The sequence below is a fragment of the Camelus bactrianus genome, chromosome 11, assembly GCF_048773025.1.
Source record: "Camelus bactrianus isolate YW-2024 breed Bactrian camel chromosome 11, ASM4877302v1, whole genome shotgun sequence".
NCBI classification, from domain to species: Eukaryota; Metazoa; Chordata; class Mammalia; order Artiodactyla; family Camelidae; genus Camelus; species Camelus bactrianus.
This window is the reverse complement of record NC_133549.1, coordinates 8266657-8285779: the sequence shown is the minus strand read 5'-3', so window position 1 is coordinate 8285779 and position 19123 is coordinate 8266657.

Below are 19123 nucleotides of genomic sequence, written 5' to 3'. Positions count from 1 at the left end.
GTAAAAAGCTGACATCATTTGGCACTTAACAAACTTGCTCACAAGTGTCACTTTTCTTACAATAAAATCCAGACTCTTGGTAGTGTCCCTTCCTGGGTATGGAATCATGCTGTGGGAAAATTGTGGGATTGCGCCTTAACTTTTCAGGAAGTCAAAAGCATTTTAAGACAATGGACTGTCCACTTCACACTCTGCCAGAAGGTGTGGAGGTTAAAAACTAAGCAACATACATGGACTCTGGGTTCAAGAATTTGGAATTTTACTAGAGACATTGAGGTATGAGGTGTCCCAGATTCTCCGAGGAACCTTGTACGTGTCTTCTCAGGAGCAGTGATTTGGTCATTTTGAGCAAATGTGCCTGAAGATTTGGTCAAGTGAAAAATTTAACTGATTTTCTTAATTTCCTGACTTGATTGGTTGTAGATTTCCTTGCCCAGGTGAATTCATCTTTTGGCACCATGGGCAAGTTCTGCCAATCCAGACGTAGATCACATATTCCATTTGCTCCTTGAGGAAAGTGGACAGCGCTCTGAGAGTATTTGCTTTCCTTTCTTGAAAAAAGTTGGAGTCTTTCTCAGTATTAAGTGGCTTCTGGAGGAACTTTTATTTCAAATGCACTCGGTGAAAGCACTTGACTGAGCTTGAGTCAGATCCCCGCGGTGGGGAGGGCTGAATCAGGAAGCAGAGTCAAGCAATGGCAGATGCCCATTAATCTCTCCAGGTCACTCTCTGGTCCCATTTGGTAAATTGCTTCTTAAGTGACTAGGGTCCCGGGACTTACTCAGCTTTGCTCGTCTGCCTGCTGAGTGTGGGCGGCAGGTCTGGAGAAAGGGCAAGTACGGACACGCCAGCACTCCAGCGGCCAAGGGAACATTCCAGCCCTTCTCCCCCATCCAAGGTTCCCGGGCTGTGCTAAGCTGGCACCTTGCTCTCTGCTGTGGCTGTGAAGAGAGGGAAGATGGTGTTTATGGTGCGGTTAAAGTTCTGGGTGGGATGGCTTCTGCTGACAGGCTCAGATTCTGCGACACCATTTGTCCCAGGGACGTGGATAGCAAGAGCGTCTGGGGTGGGAGGTCACGAAGTCGTCTCGCTGACTGTGTCCATGTGAGTAAGGGACATGGTGGATGGGTCTCAATTCTTCTGCTTCATCATTTCTGTATTTCTGGGCTGTGCCCCATGCACGATTGCTGAGGCAAACTCCAGTGGGTTGGAATAACCTAACATTTCTGTGATTATCTGCTTTTGTTGCACTTGAATTCTCCCAGAGACCACACCACACAAGGGAAATGCGTATGGAAGATATCTCATGGATGTCTCGAAGGCAGACAGTAAGAACGGACTACTCAGAGACAGCAAAGATTCGCTCTGGTACCTAATAACCCCTCTTTGGCAATTTATAATGAAATGACTAATTTTTGCAGCTAAGCATTACATGCCTGTGTTACCCCTCCTTGGACAAATGTCATGTCAGGGTCGTGTGAGTGAGATTGAAATTCACTAGTAATTCGCTAGCCCAGAAACATGCTTCAGAGAGAAACATCAGATGTTGGAGCTGGAAGGGGCCGCAAAGACTGCTGGTTTTTCCTGATGCAAAATCAGACACAGTCAGGGAAATGACCCACCCAGGATGACACAGCTGACCGCCACAGCCTGGAGCCCAGGCTGAACCCCACACTCGGTGCTTTATTTAGAGACTGCACTGCCCCCTCTAGGAATGATAGGTCTGGGTGTGCACTGGTGGCCAGACTGACAATGTTCCACTAACCAGGCTCACTCCATCAGTCAGGAAGCCAGAAGAGGCAAGGAAACAATTTGGCCCTGCGGGGTGGAGACGAAATGGTTTCTTTCAGTGGATTGCTAAGTTCCCCATTTAATAGGAGCCAAAGAACCAGTCCTGACTCAAAGCAGCTTACAGACACAATTCCTCCATCATCCAGACATCTGCGCGTCCTCTGTGGAGGCTGTGGGTCATTAGGGCCATGTGCTGGTACCGTGCTGGCAGCAAAGACTTCCCTGTGATGTGGTTATGGTTTAATTCTCCTGTAAAGAGACGTTAGCGCAAATTCAACGGGATGGCTTAAACTCAAACCAGGGTGCAGCGCCCCACTGTGTATTAGTCACAGTGGCACATCAAAGCTCCGAGAATAGGGTCTCCTCATGCTCCCCCTAAGGCCCTGGAAGTGCCGTGCGCTGGTGAGCAGGGGCATGTGTCTCATCTGCAGGCACGGTTATGTTCGGTGATGCTGCAAGATCGTCCCACCCGGCGTCTTGAGCCTTTTGCTCAAAAGGCTGGAACTTGCTTTGGGCAAAACCCTCTGAGGGTTGAGGGGGCCACTTGGGCAGGGCCCACAGCCAGAGTCTGGGAAGGAGTTAGAAAAAGCTGAATTCTCCAGGTAGGTTTCCCCACTTCACACAAGCAAACGCGCCCATTTTAAGAAAAGGTTGTTAAGAAGCCAACCAGTGAGATGCAAAGGGGCTATGCATGCTGAGACAGAGGGATGGATAGAACTTGGGGTGACACCCGCTACGGTTAGTGGCTACCTCCCATGGGCAGGAAGCAAAGGGCTGGGCAATGTCTGCTCTCAGGTGGGTGACTGTCACTTTACGCCCACTCCCTTGTCACCCAGGGGGCTGGCTAAAACATGAACCTGTGAGCAATTAAAGAATGAAGGTGGCAACACTGTTTCAGGAAGATATCACCCAGTACAGTGATTCAGGAAGTGAACAGGGGTGTTCGCCATGGGTCCTGAGAGGGAGAGGCTTGTGGGACGGGGAATGGCCGTCCGGTGGGGGCATCTGGCTTGGACTTTACTGGGTGGGATTACTTTTCATGTAGCATCCTCTGTTGTGACCAAGTAAGACTCTTCTTAGTCTTACCAAGGAATTAAGAGCAACCTGACCATCACAGACAACAATCCCTTTGTGGGAGGATGCAGGACAAACAGAATTAAAAACACGATTAATCTTGCTAGTGTAGCTCGCATATGGCCACGACAGGAGTCAACAGCATTCCAGCAGCAGTGGGCTCTGGCCCTGCCCTTTTGTCTACTGAAAGCACATAAGCAGTGAGCTGGTAAGCCTTACGGTCCTCCCACCTGGGGTGTATAATCTCAGGGCTGTAAACGTTTAATTGATGATGATCTCAACATTTCCAATATGTCTATTTAATGCTTGGTTTAAATTCTAGCTAATAAGTGCCAGAGCCAATATTCACTATTTATCTAACAAATGTTTATTATCCAGAATATATAAAGTAGTATTATAGCTCAGTTACAAGAAGACAAATAATCCTAAAAACCAAAAAATTCCCCAGCTTGGGAAAGGAAACAGTCACCCAAGTCCAGGAAGCGCAGAGAGCTCCACAAAGGATCAACCCAAAGAGGAACACACCAAGGCACATAGTCATCAAACTGACAAAAATTAAGGAGAAGGAGAAAATATTAAAATTCGCAAGAGAAAAGCAACAAATAACATACAAAGGAACTCCCATAAGGTTATCAGCTGATTTTTCAGCAGAAGCTCTATATGCCAGAAGGGAGTGGCACGATATATTTAAAGTGATGAAAGGGGGAAACTTACAACCAAGAACACTCCATCCAGCAAGGGTCTCTTTCAGGTTTGATGGAGAAAACAAAAGTTTCACAGATAAACAAAAACTAAAAGAATTCAGCACCACCAAACCAGCTTTACTTCTCTGGTCATCAAACCATAAAATATGAGAACAAAAAGAAGAAAGAAAGAAAGAAAAAACACCTACAAAAGATTGCTTTGGCAGTTCAGGGTCTTTAATGGTTCCATATACATTTTGGAATTGTTTCTTCTAGTTCTGTGAAAAATGTTGTGAATATTTTGACAGGGGTTGCATTGGATCTGTGGATTGTTTTGGGTAGCACAGCCATCTTGATAGTGTTGATTCTTCCAATCCAAGAGTACATGATATCTTTCCATTTCTTTGTATCGTCTTCAATTTCCTTCATCAATGTTTTACAGTTTTCAGAGTATAGGTAATCTCCTTGGTTAAGTTTATTTCTAGGTATTTTTGATGCAATGGAAATGTTTATGCCAGTTATAAAATTCTGGTTTTGGAAGTGGAAAAGAAGTAAATGAAGGTCTGCAAATGGCAAAATACCCTTCTTTCTTACGGGTGAGTTGTAATCCATTACATATATATGCTGCATCTTCTTTTCCCTTCATCTATTGATGTGCACTTATGATGCTTCTATATCTTGGCAATTAAAAATAATGTTGCTGTTAATAGTGGGGTGTATGTATATTTTTGAATTAGTTCTTATTTTGTGGTTGGCTTTATTCTTTGATAGCTATGTAAGTTTAGCAAGCTAAAGCTCTAAACGTTCTTAGAAACAATGAAAAGTACATATATGTAAATTTAAAAATACGTGCAGTATATTGTGTGTATGTATTTACATGTAATACATTGTATGTGTGCAGTCAAACTGTAACAATTCTATCTAATAAAACTGGAAAATGAAAAGAAAAAGAAGACAAATAATCCCATTAAAAAACAGGGAAAAAATTTTAATAGACACTTGTCAGAAGAAGATATATGAATAAACAACAAGCATATAAATGAGACTGAGCATCTTTAGTCATCAGGGAATACAAGTTAAAAACACAAGACACCATTTAATGGATAATATATTTTTTTTTTAAAAAGACCTGACAATACCAAGTGTTGTCAAGGATGTGGAGCAATTTAGAACTGTCATACGTTTCCAGTAGTGATGTGAAATTTGACAACCATGTTGGTTATTTGGCAGTTTCTTATAAAGTTCACATAAACCTACCATATGGCCCAGCCATTGCACTCCTAGGTGTTTACCCAAGAGCAATGAAAATACATATCTACACAAAGACCAGTACACAAATTTTTATAGCAGCTTTTCTTTTTGTAATAGTTTCAAAATGGCAATAACTCAAGTGACTATTGACAGATGAACAAACCCGGTGTGTTCATACAATAGAAATACTATCCAGCTATAAAAAGGAACAAAAAAGAATGCATAAAAGCTCCTTGAAATAAATACATGGAGCTGTTTATTTCTGTTCCTGTGGCCTTTCTTCTTTCTGTTTTCTCTAGCGTTGTCGCTGACTTTATGTAGAGGCCCCCACCTCCAGGTTGTGACTCACAGAACCAACAACATGGATATTGTAAGTGAGTAAATCCAGATACACACATATATATACCACATGACATTCTAAGTAGGAAAAACTAAGCTATTTTGCTAGAAGTCAGTGTATGTATGTTTTTTGTAGTGTTGTTGATAACTGAAATAACTAGGAATGATTAAATTATTTATGCAATGAAACTCTTTTATATCTAAGTATATTACAGGAAAAGAACAGTGAACCTCTTTGAAGACTTTAAGACAATAGAGAAGAAAGAGAATGGACTAATGCTTTTTTCCCCTCTAAAAGTTTCCTTCTTTGTAGAAGTATTAGGAGCATCGTGGATTTTAGCATGTTAGGTGTTTAATCAATACTCAGGTTTCAGGACTACTACCATTTAAGGTCAGAAAATATCGGAAGAAAATACATATAAAATAATTTGTAATAATAACAGTCAAGCTGATCTTACAGAAGAACTGATCCAATTTTTATTTATTTTTTTCTTTTTTTCATTGAAGTACAGTCAGTTACAATGTGTCGATCTCTGGTGTACAGCACAGTGTCCCAGTCATGCACATACATACATACATTTGTTTTCATATTTGATCCAATTTTTAAATGAGCAGAAGAATTTGAGGAACATGGGTGGTGTACGTACAGCAGTGGGACTGTCTAGGGTGGGGCACAAGAAAACTTTCTCAGCAATGAAGATGCTCTCTCTTGCATTTGTCAAAACTGATAGAAGCATGTGTATCCCTTATTTTTAAAAATGTCCATCTCAGTAGTGTTATTATGTGGATTAAATGAGATGATGGCTATAGAACATTTAAGCACAGAGCTCAATGCATAATTGGTCTAATTTCCGAGAAGCTTCTGGTTTCAAAAAAGAGAAAGAAAAATATCATATGATATCACTCATATGTAGAATCTAAAAAAAAAAAATAAAGACAAATGAACTTATATATAAAACAGAAACAGACTCACAGACATAGAATACAGACTTGTGGTTGCCAGAGGGGAGGGAGATGGGAAGGGATAAACTGGGAGTTCGAGATTTGCAGATACTGACAGGTATATATAGAACAGATAAACAAGTTTACACCGTATAGCACAGGGAAATATATTCAATATCTTGTAGTAGTTCACGGTGAAAAAGAATACGAAAATGAATATATATATATTCATGTATGACTGAAGCATTGTGCTGTACACCAGAAATTGACACAACATTGTAAACTGACCATAACTCAATAAAAAAAAAATGTTTGGTTGAATTTCCCATTAAAAAAAAAAGTGGAAACCAGAATGAGCTAGACAAAAACATATATTGTGAAAGTTATCTATCAGTTTAAAACTTCTCCCCAAATCCTAAAGACATGGGGAATTATGAAAGCAAGTCTAAGAGCTTCAGGGAAATGAATTAAGGGGAAAGAGAAGGAAAATTGCTTCTCTTAAAGAGATAAGAAGAAAAGAAAGATTAATTTTCTTTCCAATTTAAAATAGTGCCTTTGTTTGTAGAATTGCACTACCACTTATTTGTAAGACCCAGTAGACGGGCAAAATGTGCACATTCCAAGTTCGCAATTTAACAAATCGTGTTTTAAATAAAGCAAGAGAAGCATTAATTATAAGCCTGTTTGTTTGTTTAAATTACAATAGAAGACCATGAGATCGTTTAGTAAAGTCCTTCCATTTTATAAAAAGGACTCCAGGCTTAAAGTTCATGAGTAGCTTAAAAGTAATTTATGTCCAAATAAACCTACGTAAATGCTTAGACACTCTGAAAAACAGAGACCACTGGAACAAATCAAACCTGGCACAAGAGGAAAACTCAGTGAGCCTTTATGATGTGGAAAGGTGAGCTTGAGAGTGGTTATCTCCTCCAAAAAGAACTCAGAGATTTAGAGCAAAGGGCAGATTTCTGCCATATTCCTTGGTATAAAAATGGTTCAGAAAAGTTCTTTGAATCAAATTCATAATTGTCTATTTCTGAACCCTGTGCAATGCCAGCATGTGTTCCTTCCTCCTCTTTTTGTTTTCTCTAGCTTCTGTAGCTGGGTTTATACAAGTGGGCCCCCAGGATGTATCCGAGACCACCCCAGGGTATGAGCCAACATGGCTTGGTATTTTGCTGTCTTGTCAATTAGTTCTGGGATAAAGGGTGCTGGAGATGGGCACCCCCTAAACCAGCCAGGTGTTGACCTAAAACAGACTGCCAGTTATTTCCCTAGCAAAATTAGGTTTATTTGGAGAATTGCAAAGACTTGCAATCGGGGGTCTGCAATCTTGGTGAGTCACATGCAAGTCCTCCGCAAAAATGGAGGAGAGAGTGCTTTTACCAGGGCAACAGGAAGCTGGGAGAGGGGCTATAGTAAACAGAGTCCGTGGCTTATCATTGGCTTAGTGGGGATAGTCTCTCATTGGCTGAGAACTTGCCATGAAAGGGGCGGAGTCTTTCTTCTTCTTCTTGGGCTCTGCCATCAGAGGAGGACATGAGATCTTCTGCTTCTGGTCTCCCAACTCTCTTTAATTGAGGTTTCTGTTTATTAATGTTTACACTGGCACAACCTGCATGGAAAGGCTGGGCTCTTGCAAAGCAGAGCAACACCAGCAGGCAGTGAGACAGCGCTGTTTGTGTCAAGGGTCAATATGGCAAAATCGCTGAGTTGCAGGCTTCTGTTACAAGTGGGGACAAACAACAAGGACTCATCTTTCCACTGACACAAAATGCGGTTATTTGTAGACCTGGCATCTGCACCATTTTGGACTTCTCCTATAGTAAGCTTACAAAATCACTGTTTTTTTTTTTTTCTCTCTCTTTTTTTCCCTCTTTTTTTTAAATTGAAGTACCATCAGTTACAATGTGTCAATTTCTGGTGTACAGCACAGTGTCCCAGTCACGCATATAAATACGTATATTCATTTTCATATTTTTTTCATTATAGAGTACTACAAGATATTGAATATGGTTCCCTGTGCTGTACAGAAGAAATTTGGGGTTTTTAAAATCTATTTTTATACATAGTGGCCAACATTTGCAAATCTCAAACTCCCAAATTTATCCCGTCTCACCCTCTTTCCGTGGTAACCATAAGATTGTTTACTACGTCTACGAGTCTGTTTCTGTTTTGTGGATGAGTTCATGAGTGTCCTCTTTTCTTCTTTTTTTTAAATTCCACATATGAGTCATATCATATGGTATTTTTCTTTCTCTTTCTGGCTTACTTCACTTAGAATGATGATCTCCAGGTCCATCCATGTTGCTGCAAATGGCATTATTTCATTCCTTTTTATGGGTGAGTAGTATTCCATTGTATAAATATACCACAATTTCTTTATCCAATCATCTGTGGATGGACATTTAAGTTGCTTCCATGTCTTGGCTATTGTATATAGTGCTTCTGTGAACACACGGGTGCATGTGTCTTTTCAAATTAAAGTTCCCTCTGGGTTTATGCCCAGGAATGGGATTGCTGGGTCATATGGAAAGTCTATTTTTAGTTTTTTGAGGAACCTCCATACTGTTCTCCATAGTGGCTGCACCAAATCACCTTCCCATCAGCAGTGTAGGAAGGTTCCCTTTTTCTCCATACCCTCTCCAGCATTTATCATTTGTAGACTTTTTGAGGATGGCCATTCTGACTGGTGTGAGGTGATACCTCAATTAGAGTTTTGATTTGCATTTCTCTGATAATAGCATTAGCAAAATCACTATTTCTTGATACTTGACTGTTAGGGAATACAGTGGTGAAATTCTCTTTAGGCCAGAAATGATAGTGGGAACTGCTGTCACTGAGCTGGGCTCCCTGCACTCACTGGGGGTTTAGGGGTCCTGGGGTGCTGTGGAGTTAAGCAGAAGCTTCGAGTCACAGATGAGGTAATGAGCAGCAGAGCAAGAGCTGTTAAGCAATCAGATGCTAAGAAACATAATTCAACCCAGTGAAGTTTAAAGACCTAATTGGCTTTGTTGAACAATTCATGAACTGGGCAGCAGCCCTTCTAGAAAGCAAGGGGGCGCTCCCGAGGGCCACAGAAAAGCAAGGGTTTTTAAAGGCAGGACAAGGCAGTCACAAACAGAAAAAAAGGATTATTTCAGATTAAGTCATCTCCCTCTGGGGACAAAAGGGTCTTATTAGGTGGGTTACCTCATCTCCCTCTGGGGGATAGAGAGGGCCCGTGTGACAGATGACCTCACTGGGTTTGACCAGAAAATTCCTGACGGGTAGGCTAAGACTGCATTTCGGGGGGGGGGGGGCTGATGTTCCAGTTAGGTTGGGTGTTAAGCCCCAGTGTGGGGGTTTGGCCTGGCATAAATGGCCCTATTTGGGGCCTGTGGTTTTTGTCTTAACATGACAAAATGATGACGACAATGCAGTCATCAGAATAGTCTGACCTGCAACGTCTTTGGTGTCAGTCGTGGTTCCCTTAGAAGCGAAGGAGTTGGGACACTTCCCCAAGTCTCGGTTTGTCTAAGCGGAGAAGCTCTACGTCTGCTGAACAGAAGTCTGAGCTCAGTCACCGCAGAAGACTGTTGCAGCCTCTCACCCATTTCCCAGACCTGAGTCCGCTCAGGTCCAGCCCAGGGCTGGCCCTCAGTGGAGGCAAGACAGACCCCTGGGGTGCAAAACTGAAGGAGGCACGCATCCTCAGGTTACACAAACGCAGGATCGGCCCCCACAGGGCCCTGAGAGCAACCACCTCCTCTAATTTTGTGCGGGAGGCCCTCTCTCGCCCCACCTGAGCCCCAGCCGACAGAGGCCCTCGCGCGAAAGGGAGGCCAAGCCCTGTAGAGGAGGGGTCTTGCCACACGGCAAACATTTCTACAGTAAACCTTCCTCCAGGAGGCTTTGTGGCCATTTACCAGAGGCTTTTTCCTACTGGGATCCGGTAATGCCGGCGGACAGACTTTAAGCTGTTTAAGAGCGTCTCTGTAAATCATCTCACTTTCTTCTTGCTGCACCCCTGAGGGTCCTGCAGGATAGGAGTTTCACTTTTATTTTTTGGTTGTGGATATGGAGTCCCAACGAAGTTGGGTGACTCGCCTCGGGTAAAATCAGCTGATCTCAACTCAGCGACTGGAATTCCCACTTCAAGACTCCTTTCGCGGTTCCACATGTTTATTTTGACCAAAAGCGGCCACGCTCAGCTGTCACTTGTGCTCCTGGGGCAGCATGGGAAGTCTCAGTGGAGAGCCTTGGTTTCGCTTATGCAAGTTTGGAGTGTCACGCCCTCTTGGGTAAAGACGGCCGTGTCGCCACGACTAAGCCTCAGGTCTGCGGGACGGCAGGGGGCTGGTGGGATGATGGGCTCCTGTGTGCAGGGGGCTGGGTGTCATCCCGTGAAACAGCCCTGACATTGGCACGGCCCAGCTTTCCTCCTTCCACCAGTGAGCTCAAGCCCTGTCACACCACTTGGTCCGAGCCTTTCCCACTTTCCCGTGCTCCCCTGCCTCTCCAGCCTGCATGACTGGGAGTGTGTGTATGTATTTTTAGGGTTATCTGTCAGCTGTGTAGACAGGTTCTGAATTGAGGCAGCTGAGAAAGGAGCAGAATCAGGCTCAGGACAACCCTGGGTCTCCTAGATACCCGTGTTGAGGTCTCTAGCTGGGGTGTTTCCTGGGGACAAAGAGGGGACAGGCATCTCTTTATCTTAACCAGGCCTGTGGGAGCCCCAGAACCATCCCTTTGGAGGATCCCTGCCCTTGATCGCAGGAGCTGCTTTGCCGGGATTCCAGCTCCAGTGCGAGTCTTTGCTGGATGAGGTCCACCTTTGGACACTGGAGTCACTCTGCACCAGTGGAGGTGTCCCTCCTGCTCGCCTCCACTCCCTCATCACCGCCCCCACCCTGCCCCCGCCACCACTAAAGTGATGCTTCCTCCACAGTCCGGCTCAAGCCACGCCTTCTCCAAAACCCTCTCTCTGGCCATTCCAGCCTTTACTGAGCTCTTTTCTTCTGCCTAGTTTTCCATACATTGATTTTTTTTTTTAAGTTTTGAATTGCGGTAAAATACACATAACATAAAAAGGCCCATCTTAACCACTTTGAAGTGTCTGGTTCAGGGGTGTGAAGTACTTTCATCCTGCCGTGCAACCGTCACCACCGTCCACACCACATACGGACACCATCCGTATCACCATCTCCGTATCTTGTAAAACTGAAACTCTGTCCCCTAATCAACAAGAAGTCCCATTTCCGCCCTCTTCAGGCCCTGGCAACCGCCATTCTACTTTGTCTCTATGAATTCGACTCTCCTAGGGACCCCCTGTAAGTGGAATCATACAGTATTTGTGTGACTCACTTCACATAGCATAATATCCTCAAGGTTCATCGATGCTGTGGCATGTGTCAGAATCCCCTTGTTTTTCAAGGCTGAGTAATACTCCATTGTGTGGGTAGACCACATTTTGTTCATCCATCCATCCATCCACTGATGGACACTGGGTTGCTTCCACCTTTTGGCCATTGTGAATGACACTGCTAGGAACAGGGGTGTACAAATATCTCTTTGAGTCTCTGCTTTCAATTCTTTGGGCTCTATACCCAGAAGTGGAATTACAAATTCATAGCATAATTCTAATTTTTGGAGGAACTGCCATACTATTTTCTACAGCCAAGTGCGCCATTTTACATCCCCATCAACAGTGCACAAGAGTTTCAGTTTCTCCATATCCTTGTCAACACTTGTTATTTTCTGTTTGTTTTTTTTTTAATAGTAGCCAAACTGATGGATATGGTTTATTCATATTGATTTTTATACAGGTTTTATGTGTATCATCTAATTGGGTTAAGCGTGTTGGCAGCAGTTTCCAAACAGGATTGTATGTATTTTTAGGGCAAAGATCCTGTTATATACATCTATTGTTACCCTGGAATGCCTGGTAAGCCCTCCGTAAGCAGTAGTAGTAATAAATATGATTAATGACACTGAAGTTATATGTCTTCAGAAGGCTGACATGTGCAGTTGGCTGCTGCTACTCATTTGTATTTCTTCCCCAAAACCTTTACCAAAAAGAAAGGTTTTCAAAAGTGTCCCACTGAAAGTAATCTACTGAGTTAGAAATTAATTTATTTAGCAAGCATAACTGAATACCTAGGTGCTGTGGATGTAGTGGTAAAAGAGCCTGATCCAGTTCCCTCCCTCATGAAGTTTTCAACTTAGCAGAGGAGAAAGTCACTATATGAATTTAAATAATGAAATTATTCAATTATAAGTCCAGTAAGTGAAATGAACTAGAAGTTCCAAAAGCTAAGGGAACATATGTCAGGGACACCTGGCATGTATTGGGAGGTCAGGAACAATGAATAAACATTTGCTAGGGGAAGATGATGGTGTAGAGGGCCTCTGAAGCAGAAGAATTGGTATGTGCAAAGGCCCTGTGACAGAGGGCATGTGAGAACAGCTTGTATCTCCTACATACCAAGCAGGAGCCCTAAGAAACTCAAGGTTGGCCCAGCCCTCCCATTCAACAATCCATCATTTCTACTCTCCAGAACCAAGGCAGCATGGAGGCGTTCTTAGTATCTTGCAAGGCTATATCTGAGCAGGGCAGTCCAGGAGCCAACTACCCTCAGCTCTCCAAATGTAAGGGTCTGTGGAGCAGGGAACAGGACCAGGCATTGTGTCTCTTCTTTTCCCATTAACTCTTTACCTTTCCTGTGACTCAGCTTGAAGCACTGTTCTGAAATAAGGACTGGAGGAGGAAAGGTCTTCAGGCAGGATGGGTTCTGAACGTCCACATCCCCATGAAAATCTGCTCTCACACTGAGGTGGTGCTCTCACAGCATCTAGGATCTGTTTCGCTAGCCTGTGTGGGCTTTTCATGGGACCAGGCGGGTCAGAGAGAACAGAAGCTACTTTAGAAGGCTCCCAATTATTTATCAGCTGGCCACAGATTGGTGCTTCGTAGATCCAGCCCACCCCCCGCTTTCAGACCACATGTGGCCATCGGAGCAGATGATGAAGTCTGCCCCAGGGAGGGAATCCAAGCACACTGCTCCTCTGGGAAGACTGAAGATACACAATAAAAGGGAAAACAAATTATTCCTGAAGTTTCCCTCTATTTTCAGTCAGCAGAACCTTTATCAACCTGTTGGCAGATGTGGCTGAAACCATGCCCTTAACTAGGAAGAGACAAGAGAGCATGAGGGACAGAGAGGAGAGGACAGGCTCCCCTGAGGATGCCTGTGGCTAATTAAAATCACAGCCTCCTCTGCCTGGGCTCACTGTGCAAACAATTCCGGGGATGATGTCTTTTCAACCAAATTAAAAAATTAATGAGCTTCCTCTGCAGATGATTTATAGGGAAGGACAACGAACCTATAATGTTGAGTCAACATTGTTGAGCTCACACCTAAGTCAGATGAGAGACACCTCATGACCAAGCTGTGCTGAGAGAGGCCAGGGCTGTGTCTGACTGGGTCCGGCAGAGGGACAGTGGCAGTGTCCCTCTCAGGACTTGGAATCTCACTCCCAAAGTGACTTGGGCGTGAGCCAGTATCCCTGCTTGGCCCACTCCATGACCGTGGACCCAGAGGTCTCCGAGGTCGCTGGTCCACTTGGGCATACATGATGATAATTTTCATCCCACAAAGTCCTGGGAGAAGAACGAGGTTTGAATCAGAGACAGCCCTTCATTATCTCTGGCTCACACTGCTCTAAGGGCGACGTTAGCCCTCTCAATCACAGGTAACGTGATTCCTGTCTTCCCAGAAGAGGAAGGAGCAGCCAAGGGAGGGTGTTTGCAATCCTCACGTGACCTTCCTGCTCTGTAGTTTTGGCCATGATCTGTTTTCAGGACAAAAGTGAAAAATCTGCACCAGACTCCAGTGCCCAGATACCTGAGTTTGAATCATATATATGCACACGTGTGCATACACATACAGATATACACACGTACGCACAGACATACACTCACATATGTATATGCGTGTGTGTGTATGTGTGGCAGTTTGGGGCAGGTCCCTTGGCCCCTCTGTATGTCCCTTTTTTTTTAATTCTTATTTTCTATTGAAGTGTAGTTGATTTACAATATTAGTTTCAGGTGTACAGCAAAACGATTCAGTTATGCATATACATACATATACTTTTTTCAGACTCTTTTCCATTTGGCTCATTACAAGAAATTGATTACAGTTCCCTGTGCTGTACAGTAGGACCTTGTTGTTTACCTCTTTTATATATATAGTAGTTTGTATCTGTTAGTCCCAAGCTCCTAATCTATCCCTCCCCCCATAGTACCTTGATTTATCCATAAAATGAAGGTTTTGTGAGGATTAAAGGAAGTTAATGTAATTTTTAATGCTCTGAGGGGAGAGCCCAGCACATAGTAAACACTAGGTAAATGTTAGCTCTTATCTTTTGTTAAGCACGTCCACAGATTACAAGGTTGGTGGCTAAAACACCATGCAGCTCTCTCAATAACAAGTTACTCAGTAAGGCAGATACTCTAAAGGGTGGGCAAGAAATTCTTCCCCCAGGAGCTCAGATGAAGATATTTTCATTTGGAATGAATAAACATTGTAGCTCATGGATAGTTAATATTTTTAAAAATTTGGACCTTAGGTTTAAGAGTCTGCTCACCAGTGTTTTTGACTATCTTAGCTTTATTAGGACAGAAGCTATTTCAAATGTAGCTTTGGTCCCTACTATTTACCACAGTGTGCAGTTTCTGTGATAAAACGGAGGGAGGGAGGGAGGGAGGGACGGGGGAAGGGTGAATATATTAAATAACCAGCTCTATTTATATCAGCTGTTGAATATTCATTAGATACACGAATTTTTTTTTTCTTTTTTGGTTCCTACACATCAGAGGCAGATCCAAGCCAGAACAAGTGCAATATTTTTTTGCAAACAATAGATTCTCCACTGATGGGACCCATGGAAATGAATGAAAATGAACTTGAACAAAACATAGCTGTGCAGCGTTAGCAGTCCCGAGGACACAACAAAGCCAGACAGAAGCTCCGCCGATCAGCCCGCTTCTTCCCTCTACCTCTCCCCTTGTCCTTGGTGGTTCTTCGCTCTTATAACCTTCCTCGTTTACTCCCATCATTTGTTCAGAGACTAAAGAGAACGCTCTGTTTCCCCTGGTTCACCATCCTTCGTGGAATCTCACGGGGACTGACTCTCATCTGCATGGGTTTCCACATTTACTCTGACCACAGCCACACTTTTTAAGTGCTCACAGCAAAGCCGAGGGGTGTGTCAAGAATGCAGCCCCGGGGCCAGGGACAGCCACCACCGTCAGATAGCTGCCCTCTATTCCTGGTTCCCCACTGCCCCTCCTGTGAGCCAGACCTCCTTCAAAAGCTCCTTCTTCCCCATCCCTCCACCAGGACACGGTGCCCAGCAACATGCAGCACTGGGCCAGCGAGACAGGATGTGTGCAAACATTCCCCAAACCCTTCATTATAGACGTGTGCAAGCGTGCACGCACATACACGCACAATTACTACTCCCAAGTGTATTTGCACATTCATGTAAACTTGTAGTTAAAAAAGAAACTCCACTAACTACAGAAAGTCAGTAAGAGGCTGAGCTTAAACGAACACAGTACCACTTCATGTGCCTGAACTGTAAACAAAGTCCATCACTAAAGTCAGTGTGTAGCATAACATGGGTTTCGAAGGCACCAAACCTGTGTCAGTCTCACCGTTAGCACCTAATAGCCCCCTGACTTTGGTTGGGAAGGATTCTCAGTTTCCCCAGGGCTTGATTGAACTGCAAAGCGGGGATGGGGTGGGTGGAAGAGTCTCTGCCTTATGTACAAGGTGTGTAAGAATTCAGTGGGTTAGTACAAGTCAAGTGCCTAGTTCATGGGACATCTGTTTCAAGGTGTGGTGGTTTTAAAACTTGTTCACAAATTCTTAGACGTCATCCAGTTGAGCGGTAGGGTCTGTGTCCTCAGTACCACCCCAACCATCACTTGCAGAATACTAGGAGTTGGCCTGGAAAGTTCTAGGCTGGGGGGATAAAAGTGAGCATACATGTGCAGATATCTGAGTGGTCTGTTAGTTTTCTGCTGCTGTGTGGCAACTCACAGACTGAACAGCTTAAAGCCCCACCCCTTCAGACATTCACAGTTCTGTTGGTCAGAAGTCCAGCCATGGTGTAGCTGGGTTTCTCTGCACAGATGTGGGCTGGGCTGAGGTCTCATTCAAAGACTCTGGGGAAGGAGCCACGTTCAAGTTCATCCCCCTTCTCAGAATTCAGGCCTCTGAGGTTGTAGCACTGCGATCCCCGTTTCCCTGCTGTCAGCTGGCTCCCGGCTGGAGAGTCCCACCGCATCCTTGCCACACCATCTCGAAGCCAAAACAGGTACTCTGAAGACTTGGGCTTTGAATGTCTGACTTTCCCTTTCGGGACCAGCCGGAGAAAAGCCTCTGCTTTAAAGGCCCAGCTGGGTGATCTCCGTATCTGAGGGTCACTTTAAGGACAGATAACACAGCCTACTCATGGGCGTAAGTGCTATCATGTTCACGTGCCAGAGGTTATGCATGGTGTGTACAGGGTGGGGGCAGGGAATTGGGGGGCTTATTTTAGAATTCTGTCCACCATAGGTGGCACCACTGCTTATTCCAAAAGCACTTCTGGAAGCTCCTTAGGGCAATTCCTCCAGTGGCCAGACGGCCAGCACTCCCACCTTCCCCCGGCCAAGCTCTGTAACTTCAGGTGACGTTGGCAAAGAATGGCTGATGGAACAGTGTGTGTGTACCCGATGGGGCTGTGGCTGGGGACTTTCCGGTGGGCCTTGGCTGTCCTAATACATAGGAAGTCATGCTAACCAACACCCAGGTGTCCATATTAGAAGAGGAACCCTAGGAGGTGAGTGCCCTGCCCAACCAGTTTCGTCAAGCAGTCTGAGGTTTGCGTTAAAGGGACATCACCTGAGGATGACTCTGTAATGTCACCTCAATGCAGCACTGGCCCTTTAAGGCTTCAAGAGCCTGTGGGACTCCCCCGCCTTCCGCCTTGTTCTTCCTTCTTCCCCAACAGCCTTGGGCTGCCTGTGGACTGGCTTTCATTTATTCGCTCATTTACTCAAGATGACATTTACTAAGCACCTAGTACATGTATGTGCAGTAAAGTTGCGGTCACCTTCCATCTAGATGGTTACAGTTGCCCCCCAACTGGTCTTCCATTCCCACCCTTGCCCTCTACAGTGTTTTCTAGAGATCCCTGAGTATCTAAAACTAGCTGATCCGATGCTACTGCTCTGTTCAAAGCCCTCTGCTGGCTTTCCCACTCTGCTAGAGTAAAAGCCAGCATCCTCACCATGGTCTGTAAAGCCTGAAGACTTGGCCTCTGCTGCCACCCTGATCTCATCTCTCATCCATCTCTCTCCCAAAGTGCTCCAGCCATTCTGGCTTGCTGCTGCCCCTCCCTTGGGCCAAGCACTCCTGCCTCAGGACCTTTGCACATGCTGACCTCTCTTTCTAGACTGCCTTCCTCCAGACTTCTACAAGGCTTGCTTCTTTCAGAGCTCTACTCAGACAGTATTTACTCAATAGTACCTTCCTGGATGACGCCTGTAAAATACACACACACACCTCCCTCTTCATCGCCCATTCTTTTGTTTTCTTCCATGGCTTTCTGCATATATTTACTTGTCCATTTGCTTGTCTCTTCCCACCAGACCAGATGCTTTATCAGGGCAGAGACTTTTCTCTACTGCTGTACCCAAGCACCTAAAACCATTCCCAGGACACAGTGGGTGGGTGAATGTGCCATCAGGACTGGGCCATCTGCTGCGTATAAAGAGCTGAATAAAAAGCCTTTAGATCCATGACTTTTGAGGAATTCGTGACTGGGTGGCAGGAGAAGATTCCCGTGCTGTCACAATTGCAGGGGTGCGGTAACAGAAGGCTGAGCGAGCACTGGCGAGGGGAGCAGAGGACGAGAAAAGCCTTCCCTGAGCAGAGACAGTGAGCCTTTCCCCCAGGATGAGGAAGAGAAGACTGTGGAGAGCAAAAGGGGACGCCACTTACGTCCTCCTCCCCTTGTGCCTCTGCTCCTCTCACACTGGCTGGTGGCTGTCCTCCATCCCAAGTTGCAGGCAGTGACATGGCTAGGAGATAGAAGTCAAGTAAGTCTCGGATTTGTGGGGCAGAGGGAGCTTGGATCACGTGCTTTCTGGAGCCAATCACTGAACCAGGAAGATGGAATGACCTCATTGGTCAGGCTTGAGTCACGTGCTCCCCTAAAGACCCCCCCCCCCCGTCCCCCGCGGGGATTCACCCCTTTAAATCACAAGGACTGGGCTCGAGGGATTCATTTCCTTCATGTTTCCCAAAGGAGAACTGAAGTGCTATTTCCACAGGAGCAGATGAATGCCAGGCTGGCAAAACACAGACATCTGTCTGTTTCCCCCACTTTCGTATTTTCGTATCCCCCGTAGCCACATTCTTTGTTCTGTTTCCTTGTACTCGGGACCTATCCCAAGCCACCTGTCGGAACCTGGCTCAGTGTCCAGGCCAGGATGCCAGGTGCGCATGTATGTGGGTGCGTGTGTGAGCGGGGAGGCACCCAGGCGGGCTGTGCAGGAAGATGGGGTGGGGGAGGAGGGGCAGAGGCATCCCTGCTTCTGCACAGTGATTAGGACCCAGAGGACTAACAGATCAGGCTTCAGGAACAGACTGTGTTCAATAATGATTTCTAGTTCTTGCCACTGACAAGGTGATTTCCTTACAAAAAAGGTCCTATATTCAGAACAACTAGCTTATGAAGAACTCTTGTGAGAAGGAAACTGCTTGTCTTAGTCTGTGCAGGCTGCTGTAACAAAATACCAGACTGGGTGGCTTACGAAAAACAGAAACTGATTTCTCTCAGTTCTGGAGGCAGTAAGTCCAAGATCAGGGTGCCAGTATCACCTGGTGGGAGCCTCTTCTGCATGGCATACTCCTTGCTGTATCCTCACACTGAGAAAGGAGCTAAGGACCTCTCCGGGGCCTCTGTTTATAAGGGCACTAATCCCACTCATGAGAGCTCCACCTCAT